The 7,189-nt window shown below is 28.4% G+C and overlaps 1 protein-coding gene across 4 annotated transcripts in view; it reads left to right on the forward strand.

Annotated features, from left to right (window-relative positions):
* Nucleotides 1-7,189, forward strand: part of LOC109825055 — a 21,015-nt gene that overhangs the window by 5,197 nt on the left and 8,629 nt on the right. The window lies entirely within an intron of this gene.

The raw sequence follows: 7,189 nt of genomic DNA on the forward strand, positions 1-7,189 counted from the left end.
ATATGTACTTACCTTAGGTTGCTCCTAAGATGCACCTTTAAAATTAGATTATACGCAATCAATTTACTTGATCCATTCCGTTCATTTGCTCTATATGATTCAGATGACATATAAATAAAAAATTAGACATATTGGGTTGTATTTACTAATGCATTAAGTGATTATAAAATTAACAGTTTTATGACAAAACAATTATACAACCAAAAAGACAATGAAAATTATGTGTTAGAAATATTCGGACATCATGTTTTTTATTTTGTAGATGCTTTAAAACATTTAGATCATGATGAATGGAGCGGATCGTCCATTGATATAACTAAATCCATAATTTGAGACGTGCATCCTTAGGTTTAACCTAAGGTGGCTTCTTAGGTACATATTTCCCTATACACACACACTAGGTGGAATGCACGTGCAATGCACATGGTCAAACATTATAATTGTTGATTTTTAGTTTATGTATTTACTATAATATAGTTGCAAAAAAGTTTATGATTATCATAATAAATTAAAAAGTATTAGATATTTCAATATATAAAATCTGTTGGTTTCAACACTTCAACTTCCACATAATTAGTGAGGTTTAAAGTCTTAAAATATTAATGATCTAAGAGCAATTTAATGATTTGGAATTCTACTTTTAAAATATTAATGATGTAAAGACGAATATCTAAAAAACTATTATTATTAATGAAAAAATAAATATTGAATTTATCAACATAAAATGGTAGGTTTTATTTGGTCATAGATGATTTTGTTTAATTATAAAGAAATCGCTCGCACCTATTGTCTGCTTCCACTTTCTATTATCTAGTGATCGAGTATTATAGATATTTAAAAAACTTTTTTCTAGAATTTTTAAAGTTAGAATGTGCAAATTAAATCAAGAAAGAAAATATATATTATGTGACCAATTCTAAAATCTGATATTATAATCTTCCTACATCTTCTCAACTAATTAATTAATTTATCAAAAGGATTACTCTCTAATTTTAAAAAACTATAATATATAATCTGAGAATGATTTAAACATATTTTGTACACATGGATTTTGTTTTAACAAAATAATTTAGATCTATCCAATATTGAATAATATCCAAAAAATTAGGTTAAAGAGTTAACAGAATCTAAAAACACTTATATCCAAACTAAATGCTTCATAAAGGTGAGACGTATAAAATGAACATCTTAATTTATTTTGTTAAATAATTTTACAAATAATAAAAGATAATGAGAATCATAAGGATCACATAGCCATCCCAAATAAAGATTAAATTTCTCTTTGAGAATTTTGTAGCAATAGATTTTTAGAGATACTAATAGATTTGCTATAAAATCCACTCTTATAAGATTGATGTCACATGTGTCTTAAATTCAGCTTTGTTTAAGGGTTAATTTTAGAAAACTTCCCCTCAACTATGGGGGAAATGTTAAAAAATCTTCCCCCCTCAACTACTTGAAATGAGTAAATCTTTGTTCATCAAATTTGGGGTGTTGTAGTTAATCTATCTCAACTTTAAAATTTTGATATAACCCTATGATCTTTTCTCAATTAGCCCCTCAAAAATAATATCGTTGAGTCAAATTCATTATGTGATAAATACTTGGAAAGACTAAAATATCTCTCAACCATAAAAAGAATTAGTTTGTCTTTTTTTAAAAGTAAAGATTTAGAGGTAAAAATAACTGTAAATTGGTTGTAATCCTTTTATTATCGGTTGAGAGTTTCTTTTTAAATAAAATGGCTTTCAATAGGGCATTTTGACAAAATCACATATTAAAGTCTTTTACATTAAGGGGGTTTGTTAAGAAATGTGTAAAAGACCAGGAGAGTTTTTTTAAGACACTAAGTCGATAGGTGTTTTCTAAAATCGCACTAAAGTTGAGAGAGAGGTTACCTATAACGCCTCTATAATTAGGGGGCTCTATCAAATTAAATTAGTTGAGTAGTTTTTTTGAGACATTCCCTATAGTTGAAAGAATTTTCAAAAATTAACTATTCCTTTAAATTTAGCTTATTTACATATATGTCCCTCAAATGTTTTATAATTCAATATTAGTCCCTAAATTATAAGTAATTTTAAAATTTTAAGTAAATAATGTAGAATTATTAGAGATTTAAAATCAAGGAAATGATATCTAAATTACCTTTAAATATTACTCTTATAGGCAATATATGAAATATCGGCCGATATATTGCTATATCGACTGATATAATGGTTAATTATTTTATATTGATAATATTTATGGTTTTATATTGTTTTCTTTTATTTGGGGATTTTTTCTCATATATCGATCATTATCGAAAATATTGGCTGGTATAACAAAATCAAGTCAATTTTAATTTAATTGTGGGCTTGGTATTAGGTCTTGTTTAGAAACCAAAACTAAAAGCACAAGTCACAAAAATCACAATTCATATCCCAAATCTCTCCACTCTTGGCTCTCCTAAATCTTAAGCATATATCTTGACGCAAATTTTTATGTTGAAAAGTCATCAATATTCAAGATTATAGATTACAATGTTATATTATGTATGAGCATTATCTCGTATGAAACCCAGATAATTTTTACATAACCCCGATTATTGCAATCCAATGTCCATTGATTTTATTTGTCCATCATTTATATGATGCCCAACACTTTGTAGTAGTTCTTCGAAAGCGTCTTCTAAACCTTTCCAAGCAAAGTATATAAATTCAGAAATAATTCAAAATCTTAAAATTATTCAACATATGATGCTTTATTTTTTCTACATCTCTAGTAAATAAATATGAGGTAACCCTCTGGCCACATTATATGATGAATATTATTTATCAAAAGGATCACATAATATTACTTGTGGTTAACAAAGATTTTAAATCTTTATTGGCTTAATTAAATTTAATACCTTACAGTTTATAAAAGTTTTAATTACATACCTGATACCTCCACTTGTATCTTAGTGCACTTAAATATTCTAATATTTTTTAAAATTGCATGTTTGTACCTTCTATACACTAATAATATTTTTAATTTTCCTATATGAATATAATGGTATAATTTTAGGATAATCTATATTTTCTACTTTTTCTATTAATAATAAACATGCAATTGTTTATTAATATCTTATTTGACATTACTAATAATTAATATGAGAGTTTTACAATAACATTGAAAGTTTTAGGGACCAAGTTAGATAAACTTGAAGTGGCATATAATATGATTAATTAACAATAATAATTAATTTAGTTTAGTTAGGATTAAAATATAATATTTTAAAAATAGGGGTAATATAGTCCATAGAATGTTTTTCTACAACTTCCTTTTTTAAAGGGACTATAATATGATTCTAAGTAAAGTATATAATTTTATTTATAATTCAAAATCTTGAGACTTATTCAAAATGACAAAATATGATGCTTAAAATTTTCCACATCTTCTGTACTTTATACATATAAGCTAAGTTTTTTGCCTCATATTATACGATGAATATTATTTATCAATAGAATCACGTACTATTGCATGTGGTTAACAAATGCTTCAAATCTTTATAGGCTTAATTAAACTTAAATACCTTGTAGCTTACGAAAGTTGCACTTAAATACCTCCACTTATATCTTAATGCACTTAAATATCCTAATGTTTTCTAAAATTGCATATTTGTACTTGTGTACGCAAGAATACTCTGTAATTTTTCTATGTGAGTGTCATGGTATAATTTTAGGACAATTCTATATTTTCTACTCCTTCCAAAATAATTTATTAACTTGCAATTGTCCATTAATATAGTATTATGCATTATTCATAATTAATATGAGAGTTTTACAATAACATTAGAAGTTTTAGGACCAAGTTAGACAAAATTGATGTGACATGTAATATGATTAATTAATAATGATAGTTAATTTAGTTAATTTATGATTAGAATATAATATAAAAAAAGAATAGGAATCTTGAAATTATTCAAAATATGAAGCTTAAAATTTTCCACATATTCTGAACTATATAAATATATATGCTAAGCCTCTAGCCTCATATTATACGATGAATATTATTTATCAAAGGGATCACATACCATTGCTTGTGGTTAACAAAGGCTTCAAATCTTTATATGCTTAATTAAACTTAAATACCTTACAGCCTACGAAAGTTACACTCATGTACCTTCACTTATATCTTATCGCACTTAAATATCCTAATATTTTCTAAAATTGCATGTTTGTACTTATATACACAAGAATACTCTTTATAATTTTTCTATATGAGTGCTATGGTATAATTTTAGGACAATTCTATATTTTCTACTCCTTCTAAAATAATTTATTAACTTGTAATTATCTATTATATAGTATGATGCGTTATTCATAATTAATATGAGAGTTTTACAATAACATTGGAATTTTTAGGGTCAAGTTTTAGACAAAATTGAAGTGACATGTAATATGATTAATTAATAATGATAGTTAATTTAGTTAGTATATGATTGTAATATAATATGAAAAAAAGAATAGGGGCAATATAGTTCATGAAAAGTTTTTTCACAACTCCCTCTTTTAAAGGGAGTATGGTACACACACTAGTATTTAGACTCGTGCAAAGCACAGTTTCTAAAAGATTTTGTTCAAATATTAAACATGTTACCAAACTAAATTATTCTGCTTTAGATATGAATTATAGGGGTGCTATTTGTTTTTTTATTAAGTGTTCAGATATTCGATCAAGTTTTGATTCAATATCATGACTAATAAAATTATTAAAAAAGATATTTTGTAATTTATCTTCAACCTCTTGATGCAAGTAAAGAGAATAACATGATTAATAAAAATATTTCCCTTCTCCTAACTTAACATGCATCAAAGATCATCGAAACATACCAAAGAAAACTGATTACAAAAGATATCGTACCTTCAGTTCTCTAAGCTGATGTTAATGTGAAATGAAGAACAGAGAAGATTAGACCCTGTATTTCTACCCAAAAAACAGAAATAAGATTTAGTTAGTATCATAATTGTACTTCTGATTTCAATATATATAACGTAGATTGCTTTATTATTATAGTGTATCTTAAATTTAGTTCCCCTGACCATTACACCTAAACTCCAAAGTTATGGTGAGGATTAAGGATTATAGTTTTATATTAATTCTAACATGCCTCCGTAAATTGAGCGTCCTTTTTTATGGGTCGAAACGTGGACTCACGTGGCAGTGTTAATTTTTAGAAAACCTGTTTTTAATTCGTGGTCGGTGGGATTTGAACCTGGGTTTTTCTGATACCATCTTAAATTTAGTTCCTCTGACCATTACACTAAAACTTCGAAGTTATGGTGAGGATTAATGATTATAGTTTTATATTAATTATAACAGTATACAACTTTGATGAATAAATTTTAAAATAAATTTCAATCAAACCACACACAGATCAGTCACCTATAATAATACTATACAACCTTGATGAATAGATTTTAAATAAAGTTCAAAACTTTACATGTGCTTTTGTTGCAAATATATATATACTAACTAATACTCAAATTTTAAAAGGACCAAAGTAACAAAATTAACATAGAATCAAAACATTATATACTAACAAAAAAAAGATAGATTGAATTAAATAGGGCAATGGTGGTGCTCTTTCTAACCCACATGTATTACCATCGCATCTATATTAAAACACATTGTGGTAATTATCATTATTTACTCAGCTGCTTATCAAGATGATACTACAAAGATAGTTTCATTTATCCTTTTCACATGTTTCATTATAATTCCAAGAAGTTATTTAAATATGTTTTCCAAAGATAGTTTCATTTATCCTTTTCACATGTTTCATTATAATTCCAAGAAGTTATTTAAATATGTTTTCAAATTCAAGCGGCTTAGTTGCATAATTCCAAGAAGTTATTTAAATATGTTTTCAAATTCAAGCGGCTTAGTTGCACATAAATACCCTACATGTGAAAATTAATTAGATATATTACTATAATTTGCAGACAAACAACTCGTCCATCATTAGAGCACACAACTCCAAATTTAAAGCAATATCAGATACACTCAATCTAATTTGATATTAACTGTTTTTTAAATTTACTCGGCTAAAATTACCCAACGAAAAAATACCCACATAAAATTACTCGACTAAATTTTAATTTTAACACAAAACTCATGTCAAATTCATCATTCATATAAAAGATTATACCTTCCTCATTTAGAGAAGCAACAAGATCCAAACTTTGAAGCATAAATGTAGATGGCGACATTTCTGTTGAAGCGGCAAACTGGAGTTAATTGAAGGCGATGGAGATTTGACAGTTGAGATGGAGTTGGAAACGACAAGGTCTCTAGCGGTGTTGAAGGATTTGGCAGCAAGGCGGAGGCGGCAATGCTAGCAGGTAGGAGCTCTGGTTGAAAAGCAGTTATATGGAAAATTATCCCTAATTGAAAAGCATCAAGCAATTCGAGGTAAAACGACGGTCCAAAGACCAGATCCAACCAAGATCGGCAATCGAAACCCTAATAGAAAAAGGCTTAATGACCAACAAAGAAGCAAAATTTCACTCAAAAAAGAAAATAAAATCCCCAAAATCGAAAAGACCAGATCAGGAAACAAAATCACGAGAGGGATTGGTCGAAACCCTAGAAACTTAGGGAAGACACTTTGGGTGTCAGCGGCGGCGAAACCCTAAAACAGGGGCGGTAAGTGGTATTCCGTGATCTGGTCTTTTGGGGGAGGAGAGAGAAAGTGAAAAAGGAGATAAAGAGCGAAGTGAGAGGGGTGACATTATCAGAGAGAGGAGGCCGGTCAGTGAGTAATTTTATTGAGGGATTAATAAAAAGGGAGGGATAAGTAGTTGGAAGCGGCAAGGCCTCTAGCGGTGGTGAAGGATTTGACAGCAAGGCAGAGGTGGAGGCAACGATGCTAGCAGGTAGGGGTTTCGGTTAAATGAGGGAGGGGGATGAAGAGGCAGTAACTGCAAAAGTTTGTGGGTCGTCGTCTATTGCTTGGGTTTGGAGGAATTGGTTACTACTACAGTTTGTGGGTAAGGGGATATAGTTGTAGGGACATTGAGGCGGTTATTTGGGTATTAATTTAAAAATAAAATAAAATGCTTAGTTGGAGATGCAGTTATTTAGGTATTATTTTTTTAATAAAAAAATAAAATGCTTAGTTGGAGATGCTGATTGGGATTTACTGTTCATCTCATTGTTCTCC

This window comes from Asparagus officinalis, chromosome 10 (assembly GCF_001876935.1).
Source record: "Asparagus officinalis chromosome 10, Aspof.V1, whole genome shotgun sequence".
NCBI classification, from domain to species: Eukaryota; Viridiplantae; Streptophyta; class Magnoliopsida; order Asparagales; family Asparagaceae; genus Asparagus; species Asparagus officinalis.